The sequence below is a fragment of the Eptesicus fuscus genome, chromosome 24 (assembly GCF_027574615.1).
Source record: "Eptesicus fuscus isolate TK198812 chromosome 24, DD_ASM_mEF_20220401, whole genome shotgun sequence".
Taxonomy (NCBI): Eukaryota; Metazoa; Chordata; class Mammalia; order Chiroptera; family Vespertilionidae; genus Eptesicus; species Eptesicus fuscus.
In genome coordinates this window covers 3,572,816-3,583,072 of record NC_072496.1, presented here as the reverse complement: position 1 = coordinate 3,583,072, position 10,257 = coordinate 3,572,816, and positions in this window count along the sequence as shown.

Here is a 10,257-nt window from a genome sequence, read left to right as displayed (position 1 = left end):
GAGCCTGGCTCGTGCCCTTGACCAGAATCGAACCCGGGACCCTTTGGTCCACAAAGCGGCGAGGGCCTGACTGTACGTTTGCAGCCACACACGGTCAAGACGGGCCGATGGCAGCATCTGCGGATGTCGCACTGACGCGTGGACGAGGTCTCACGCGGATCCGTCAGATCAGGATGCGTCTCTTGCTTCTCCGCTGGCTTTGCGGCAAGGTGGTCCCGTGACTGGAGCTGGCCTGTGGCTGCGCAAATGCCTTTTCACCCTCAGCTGTTCCTTAGGCCGAAACGTGTTATACAATCGACTCCACCCCGACTCAAATATTGTGATTGTCACGGTGCCCAGAATCGGAAAGAGCCGGGATTTAAATCTTTCAATATGCCGCCCACTCCTTCACCCTCCCGGCGACTTTCCCGGGCGTGGCTCCGTGGTTGAGCATCGACCTAGGAACCAGGAGGTCATGGTTCGATTCCCCCATCAGGGCACATGCCCGGGCTGTGGGCTCGATCCTCAGTAGGGGGCGTGCAGGAGGCAGCTAATCAATGATTTATTATTGATGTTTCTATCTCTCCTTTTTCCTTCCTCTCTGAAATCAATAAAAAAAAATATGTGTGTATATATATAGATATATATACTAGTATATATATATCTATATATATAAATGGCTAATATGCAAAGTGTCCCCTTGGGAGTTTGACTGGGAGAATGGGAGTTTGATCACTTGCTATGACAAGCGCTGACCACCAGGGGGTGGCGTGGAACATGGCAGGGTGCTAGGGAAGGAGGAGGCGGGGAGGTGGGGAGGCAGGGAACCTGATTGGCCTTGACTACTGGCCAGGCCTAGGGACCCTACCCATGCATGAATTTTGTGCACCAGGCCTCTAGTATATATATATATATATATAAAAGTATTGGTTCAATAAACTAAACTAAAACAGAATCCTGCCATATCCGTGCCCAGGCTTCTGTCTCCATCACCAGCTCTGACCAGCGCCCCAGGCTTCCACCCCCAAGATCCTGCTTTTGTCCTCAGGTGCCCGCAGGATTCTCACAGGTATCCGTGGCCTTCGCCCGGCGCACGGGGCCAGCGCAGACCCGGCCGCGGTGCCGGCACAGACAGGCTCTCAGTCCCGGACACGGTGTTCCCTTACACCCCCCCCTGAACTGGCCCCGGAACTGGGTCAGCCCTGTGAATGGCCCTCAGTCTCGCACGGAGCGGGGCATGTGTGAACGTGCAGGCCGCCCCATGGGAACCCCCCACCTGCGCCTTCCCCAGGCCCCCCGCCCCCCCTCCCCGGCTCCTCAGCCTCTGTGTGCGTCGCCGGGTTATCACAGGGAGCAGGCGGCTTACGCAGCGGGTCAGCCCCGTGGCACGGCCTGAGGTCGCCGCAAAGTGGTTTTTGGAGCCTTTGTTTCCTCTCCCGGGTTTTCTGAAGTTACCGAACAAGGCGCCTGATTCAGAGCCACTGAGGACATTCTAGCCTTTTCTTCCCCCCCCCCCCCCCATGTTGTCCCACAAGATGGGAGGCCCCAGGCGGGAGCCTCGGCTTGTGATTCTCAAGCGAGTTTCCCCTTTTGCTCAGGACTTAACTAGAATCAATTTTTCTTCTTCTTCTTCTTTTTTTAAAAAAAAATATTTTTATTGATTTCAGAGAGGAAGGGAGAGGGAGAGAGAGAGAGAAACATCCATGAGGAGAGAGAATCACGGATCGGCTGCCTCCTGCACGCCCCCTACTGGGGATGGAGCCCGAAACTCGGTCATGTGGCCTGAGTGGGAATCGAACCGTGACCTCCTGGTTCATAGGCCGATGCTCTATCCACTGAGCCACACGGGCCGGGCAAATGTTCTTAATTTTACTTAAATAACTTGGGATTCTGTACTTCATACAGGGTCTGGATACTGCTGAAAACCGGAGGGACGGGAAAGAGTCCCCATTTTAGGAGCCAGCGTGGGCGTGTTCAACTCTCAGTGAGAGGCCTCTGGTGTCCTGGCGTTAGTCTGCTCACCCGCAAAATGAAAATAGTGGGACGTGCAGACCCCACAAAGGCGTGAGGATTCAAAAAAAAAAAAAAAAAAAAAGAAGAAGAAGAAAAGAAAGGAAAAGAAAATGTGAGGACTCAAGCAAGATCATGAAAGTCAACAACTTTTGTAAACTGCGATGTTAGGCAGATAAAAATAGCCATTGTTCATAGATAGTGGATGTTAGGGGTACAGACAGGATTGTGGTTCGATTCCCAGTCAGGGCACATGCCCAGGTTGTGGGCTCGATCCCTAGTAGGGGGCGTGCAGGAGGCAGCCAATCGATGCTGTTTCTCAGCAATGATGTTTCTATCTCTCTCTCCCTCTCCTTTCCTCTTTGAAATCAATAAAATATATATTTAAAAAGAAAATAAAATGCAAGGATTGAGGTCCCCCCCACTGCAACTTTTGTGCGAGGGAAGCCTGCCTGGGCTGCATCGATTGCAGGAACCCCAAAGAGAGATCTGTGGGTGCGTGAGCATCCTTTCTTTCTTTTTCTTTTTCCTCTTCTAAATATATTTTATTGATTTTTTACAGAGAGGAAGGGAGAGGGACAGAGAGTCAGAAACACTGATGAGAGAGAAACATCGATCAGCTGCTCCTGCACACCCCCTCCTGGGGATGTGCCTGCAACCAAGGTACATGCCCTTGACCGGAATCGAACCCGGGACCCTTCAGTCCGCAGGCCGACGCTCTATCCACTGAGCCAAATCCGTTAGGCCGCAGTGGTCGGCAAACTCATTCGTCAACAGAGCCAAATATCAACAGCACAACGATTGACATTTCTTTGGAGAGCCACATTTTTTAAACGTAAACTTCTTCTAACGCCACTTCCTCAAAATAGACTCGCCCAGGCCGTGGTATTTTGTGGAAGAGCCACACTCAAGGGGCCAAAGAGCCGCATGTGGCTTGCGAGCCGCAGTTTGCCGACCACGGGGTTAGGGCATCCTTGCTTTCTCATGCTCGCTGCTGGTGTGTTTGGCTCCCGGCAGATTCACTCCTTCCCTTCCCCGCTTCTTTGTCCTCTTCCTTTTCCTGCCCCCTTTCTTTTCTGAGTATTTGCTTCTCCTCAGCCACACGTTATCTAAATCCCACTTAAGATAAACAGGAAAGGGGACTTAGGAGTCAGAGTGGAGAAGTCCTTGAAACTTTCAACTCCAAGTATGAAGACAAAAGGGCTTTGGGTAGGACACAAACACACACACACACACACACACACACACACACACACACACAAAAGGTGCAGAGGGATTTCTAAGAACTGCATGTTGAGGGATATTTGCAAATATATCACCTACGTGTATCAACCGCCAGGAGCACCTGTGTGGAGAGCTAGGGAGCTATTCCTACCCCAAGGCATAGAGGGCACGCTTGAAAGGTCTTACGTGTTGCATTTTTCACATACGATTAAAATGCGGGCCCGGCCGGCGTGGCTCAGGGGGTGGAGCCTCCACCTAGGAACCAGGAGGTCACGGTTCGATTCCTGGTCAGGGCACAGGCCCGGGGTTGCAGGCTCCATCCCCAGTGGGGGGGCGTGCAGGAGGCAGCCGATCCATGATTCTCTCTCATCATCGATGTTACTCTCTCTCTCTCTCCCTCTCCCTTCCTCTCTGAAATGGATGAAGTAAAACAAAATAAACTGGGGAGAGTACATGTGGGTGGGTAGAGGCAGTGAGAATGAGTGAAAGGAACAGCGTAGCTTTTCGAAAGGAACCTCCAAGGTGTCTACACGATCCTGCTGCCCCCGTAGGACTAGAGGTGGGTGCTCCCTGGTGTTCCCAGCCTCTGCTCCCCGCCTTCCCACCCAGCCATGGGGGTGCCCTCCGCCCACCTGCCACAGCTGTGCAAGGGTCTGCTGACGCCGGGGCCCCGCGGAGGTCTCTGTTTTGTGAGGGAGGCAGACGGGAGGCGGGAGGAGGGGAGGCCGTTCCATGAAGGCTGGAGACGATGAGGCCACCCTGAGTGACCTGTTCATAAACAGAGAAAGCCACTGGCCGGCGTGGCTCCGTGGTTGAGTATCGACCTATGAACCGGGAGGTCATGGTTCGATTCCGGTCATGGGCACATGCCCGGGTGGCAGGCTCGATTCCCAGTAGGGGGCGTGCAGGAGGCAGCCAGTGGATGATGTTTCTCTCTCATCCATGTTTCTCTCTATCCCGTTCCCTTCCTCTCTCTCTCTCTGAAAAAAATGAATAAAAACATATTAAAAAAAACAAACAAAAAAGAATCCAGAACAGCCCAGGTATCCAGCTGTCTAGCCCCGTGGTCGGGAAACCGCGGCTCGAGAGCCACCTGCGGCTCTTTGGCCCCTTGAGTGTGGCTCTCCCACAAAATACCACGGCCTGGGCGAGTCTATGTGGAAGAAGTGGCGTTAGAAGAAGTTTAAGTTTAAAAAATTTGGCTCTCCAAAGAAATTTCCATCGTTGTGCTGTTGATATTTGGCTCTGCTGACGAATGAGTTTGCCGACCACGGGTCTAGCCACAGAGCATTCTCTTTTGTCTTGAAAGCACATCCCTCGGGGAACCAGAAGCCCCTGTGATGGCCCCCCAGGCCCTGCTTATCTCTCTGGACCTCACTTCGAGGCTTCCCGGGCCTCGCTTTTCTCGGGAGGACACGTGACGTGGGAAGCAAAGAAATACGTTACGGTGATTGCGCCGAGCTGTTTCCGCAAGCTCCTATGCTCCTGTTTCGGGGCCTGCGAACCCCGATGGGAAAATATTCCTTGTGCCAATGCTTGCGATTTCCCTAAAAGCTCCGCCAGGGCCCCCGGGGTGGCGTCCACAAGCCCCTGGAGGAGGTAAAGGGGAGGTACCAGGGGCGAGCTGCTGACAGGCAGGCTGAGAAGCTGGCGTGGAGGGCACATCCATCAGCGGGCCAGGTCTGGGCCAGACTCCAGGGTGCTCGCTAAAGTGCCCCATGAGTGCGCTTTCTGCCAGGGACAAGATCTGCCACCTGACTCGGGGTTCCTCCCCTGCCTGGCTGTTTGTCACCCTTAAAAGCAGCCACAGCCACAGGGACCCCCTCCGGGAGGGCCTGGGGCCCCGGGACCACGGGAGGTCCAGGAATATTGGGTGACTGACAGCCTGCACTGCCTGCCTTTTTTTTTTTTTATAATATATTTTATTGATTTTTTACAGAGAGGAAGGGAGAAGGATAGAGAGTTAGAAACATCGATGAGAGAGAAACATCGATCAGCTGCCTCCTGTACACTCCCCACTGGGGATGTGCCCGCAACCAAGGTCCATGCCCTTGACCGGGATCGAACCTGGGACCCTTCAGTCCGCAGGCCGACGCTCTATCCACTGAGCCACACCGGCCAGGGCTGGCTGTCTTGTTTATTGCAGAACCCCATGGAGGGAGCCCCCAGCTGACAGCGTGGGGCAATCGACAGAGACGGATGGCCTGTGGGGGGAGGGGCACTCTGCTCCATTTGGCCTTCCCGTCCCAGCTGTGGCTTCATTGAAGTCGGGGGACAGAGTACGTGGCCTCCAGCAGGCCCCCCCCCCCCCCCCCGCCTCCCCCCGGGCACCAGGCCCTGGCGCTCTCCTCCTGTCCTCCCTCCCTCCCTCCCTCCCCGACCGAGGCAAGATGGAGAGAGGAACCCCCAGGGGGGTGTGGGGTTATTGGCCTCCGGTTTCACACTGGCCTGGAGGGGGCCCAGCTAACGTTTCAGCGTCAGCAGATGAGCTGCTGAGGATGAGCCGCTGCAGAGTTCCAGAGGCCGCGGGCGGGACCGCACAGGGAGGATGCGGGGAGGGGGGGCGCGGCGCAGACACACCTGCCTCCGTGGCCATGCAGTCTTTGCCTCCATTCAGGTGTATCTTTGTATAAAAAATGCAAAAGTCACGGCCCGGCCGGCGTGGCTCAGTGGTTGAGCATCGACCTATGAACCAGGAGGTCACGGTTCGATTCCCGGTCAGGGCACATGCCTGGGTTGTGGGCTCCATCCCCCAGTGGGGGGCGTGCAGGAGGCAGCGGATCCATGATTCTCTCTCATCATGGATGTTTCTATATCTCTCTCTCCCTCTCCCTCCCTCTCTAAAATCAATAAAAATATACTTAAAAATAAAGATATAAGCTGAGCGATTACAGGGGAAACTGGGATTCCTTCCTCCCACAACCAACCAGAGGGAGCCCAGGGACCATCACAGACGTCTGGGGATCCCCGAAGTCCGACAGCCTCTGGTGCAGAGTGAGCCCCTCGATACGACAAAGGAGAAAAGCGAGGTGCGCCGGGTCATAGCAGCAGCTAGTGATGAGATGCGACCTGTCGTCACTCATCTCACTGCACAGAGTCAGACCCTCCTGCCCCCCCAAGCTCAGGACAACACCCCAAGCCCAAGCCGACTGCTGTTTCCCCACCAGCCCACGGGCCGGGGGCAGCCTTGAATTTGGCGTGTCTTGCGCATGGACCGAGCCCACCTCTGTCTTTTCCTTTGATGTCTCTTTAAATAAATATATATCTTTACTGGTTTCAGAGAGGGAGAGAGATAAAGGAGCATCCGTGATGAGAGAGGATCATGGATCGGCTGCCTCCTGCACGCCCCACACTGGGGATGGAGCCTGCAACCCGGGCATGTGCCTTGACCGGGAATCGAACCGTGACCTCCTGGTTCATAGGTCAACGCTCCACCACTGAGCCCGCCGGCCGGGGCACCTGTGTTACGGCGGCTTAGCCTTCTCTGCTGGCTCAGTGGAGTTCCGCGTGGGGGTGGGAAGCACAGGGAACAGCAAACCAGGCTCCCACGTCCCCCACACACATCGGCGTTCCTTCCAGACCCACTTTCTACTTGTCCTCCTTCCAACTCCTGTCCGAGGAGGGGAGCCCCGTCCGGGTAAAGACGCCTCGGAAACACCACGGGAGGAACCGCTCCGGGGGATGGGACTGTGCTGGAGGGAGAGCAGGGAGGGCTGGTCTTGAGCGGAGGCCAGAGAGTGAAGTCAGCCTCACGTTCGCTCGTCAGTTCTTGGAAAATGAGCCGCTGAGCCAGGGACCCGAGCCGGCTCTGGATGTGTGCTCACTGATAAGGGTAATCTCAGCCACGGAGCCCGGCACGGCGAGCCGGCCCGTCGCCCGCACATCTGGTTCCCATCACTGCATCCCCGAGTCATCGCCGGGGCTGCTCTCCGGAGCCGGAGCAGATGTGCGCTCCCGGGACCTCGCTGGGGGCATGTACCGGGGACTCTGAACGTTTCAGTCACTTACTCCTTCATCTACCAACATGGACCTACTGTGTGCCAGGCGCTACGCTTACAAAACAGTCAAGGCCCCTCCTCTCATGGAAGCCACTTTATAAAAATATATTATTTTTATTGACTTCAGAGAGGAAGGGAGAGGGAGACAGAAACATCCATGAGGAGAGAGAATCACGGATCGGCTGCCTCCTGCACGCCCCACACTGGGGATGGAGCCCACAACCAGGGCGTGTGCCCTTGACCGGAATCGAACCTGGGACCCTTCAGTCCGCAGGCTGATGCTCTATCCACTGAGCCAAACCAGCTAGGGTGGCAGTCACTTAAAAAATTTATTTGTATGATTTCAGAGAAGAAGGGAGAGGGAGAGAGAGGAGATAGAAACATCAACGATGAGAGAGAATCATTGATCTGCTGCTTCCTGCATGCCCCACACTGGGGATCGAGCCCGCAACCAGGGCATGCGCCCTGACCAGAATCGAACCCTGACCTCCTGGTTCATAGGTCAATGCTCAACCACTGAGCCACACCGGCCAGGCTTTCAGCACAATCTTATAATCATTGCTCCAGGCGATTGTCTTTCCAATGAAATCGGAGGAGAAACGAGGCATAAAATGCGTGTACGCTGCCTTTTATCTGCATCTGTACTTGGCCTGTGACCTTGACCATGGCTCTTGCTTTCTTCTCGGAGGGACACAAGGCCTCTGTGTCCTCATTCAGGGACTCAGGCGTCGGGGACCTGGTCCTGGGCCTGCCTTTGTCCCAATTCTGGGAACAACGTTGCCTCACTTTCCTCTTCGCGGTAACACGCAGCGTGATTTCTGTCCTCCCTCTCAGCTCCGGAGTTCCCTGAATGCATGACGTAGGCTGTCTTCACTGAGCGGGAAGTCCTGTGTCCTGCATGGCCACGGTCCCAGAAGGGCCCGACCCCCCCCCCCCCGCCCCGCCCCGCCCCCGGCCGGCCCGTGCAGGCCGGGCCTCTGGTTTCCGTCCGCGGCAATTGTGGGCTTCCTGCCACGTGGCCCGTCCACCCAGTGTCCACAGCCACATGTGAGAAGGGGGCAGCCAGCCTGCAGGGCGGCCGGATGGACAAGCCCACCGCCCCGACTTCCTCCTGGTCCTCAGGCTGCGGCCCGGGAGCCCCTCGCCCGTCTCCACGCCCGCCCGCGGGCCGGGTCTGCCCTACGTGAGGCCCCGATCAGCAAGGCCCCCGGGTCCCCACCTCCTGTGCCTTCCTGTGTGTAGGATGCTGGGCCCCAGGGGGGTGTCCTGTGTAAAGGACAACGGTGCCCCACCCCCCGCCCTGACATCAAAGCCGTGCCTCCCAGAGCCAGCGCCCCCCGAGGATGTCCTACCAGCAGCCCCGGGTCAGACTCCACGAGAACTGTTCACGCAGAGGCCACCCCACATCCTACATCTCCAAACGGGAGCCTTTGCAAGGGCAGTGGGCTGGTTAAAAACACGCAGGAGGCAGAACGCACGAAGCTGCAGCTTTGCTAACTCTGCAAACGCCGTGGGAAGGCTGCAGTGTGGGCCCGGCCGGCGTGGCTCCGTGGCTGAGCGTCGACCTATGAACCAGGAGGTCACGGTTCGATTCCCGGTCAGGGCACAGGCCTGGGTTGTGGGCTTGATCCCCAGTGTGGGGCGTGCAGGAGGCAGCCGGTCCATGATTCTCTCTCATCATTGATGTTCCTCTCTCTCTCCCTCTCCATTCCTCTCTGAAATCAATACAAATATATTTAAAATATATATATATTAAAAAAAAATCTGCTCCTGACACTGTTCATCCCCCACCAGGCCCCCTACCCCTTCCCTCAGATGCTTTCTGCTCTGTGACAGCCGAGCACGAGCTGGCGAGGGCGGCGGGGTTTCCATGGCGTCCTTCTCCTCCAAAGGGAAGAGGGACTCACACTCCTGGAGGGTCTCGCATGATCCCAGTGAACTCTACCAGCAAAGCCTGAGGCGTCCCCACTGGTTCATAGGTCGACCCTCAACCGCGGAGCCACGCCGGCCGGGCAAAGCCCCCGGGACCTTTCAACAAGAGGGTTTATCGGGTGGGATTCAGCACAGAGAGGTCAGACCGGCCCCGAGCCTGCAGAGCCCCAAGGATCATGAACTCGGAGCCGCGCTGAGCCGGTCTCACGTGGAGACAATGAAAACAAAAAGCAGCAACCTCAGACCGAGCTGGGGGTCAGGGGGCCACGCGGAGACCTCATGTTACAGTGTTAATATTTTCCCAGGACCGAGGCAGACATGCCAGGGAAGGGAGGGGATGATGAAGGGCTCTTCCAGCTCAGATCCTCACGGTCATGTCCACCCAGCTCCCCGGCCACTCCCCGGTGGGGTCAAGAGCTGCACTGGGCGGGGGAGGAGGGGACCAAGGCTTTGGGTCATGCTCAAGGGCGGGGGCTGGGAACACGGGTCCAGGAATAATATGAAGAATCAGATCTCTCTATTGGCTCTGCTGGCTTCTTCTTCTTCTTCTTCTTTTTTTTTTTAAATATATTTTATTGATTTTTTTACAGAGAGGAAGGGAGAAGGATAGAGAGTCAGAAACACTGATGAGAGAAACATCGATCAGCTGCCTCCTCCACACCCCCTACCGGGGATGTGCCCGCAACCAAGGCACATGCCCTTGACCGGAATCGAACCCGGGACCCTTCAGTCCGCAGGCCGACGCTCCAGCCACTGAGCCACACCGGTCAGGGCTCCGCTGGCTTCTTCTTCGGGTCTTATCTCTAAGAGGTTAGGGAGTTCTCCAGAATGAAGTAAACTCACTTCCCCGAGGAGTGGCCTGGGGCGGGGACCCAATGTGCTGGAGAGGATCAGAGATCGAGCCTCCAACCCGGGCGTGAGCCCTGACTGGGAATCGAACCCCGACCTCCTGGTTCACAGGCCGACGCTCAGCCCCTGAGCCACGCCGGCCGGGCCAAGGCACCATGTTGCTGGCCTCTCTCTAAAACCCGGCCTGGAGACTGCCACCAGGGTGTGCGCCAAGGGTAGGCGCAGAAAATGAGATTATTTGGAGAGTTCAGGGCAAGCCAGGAGG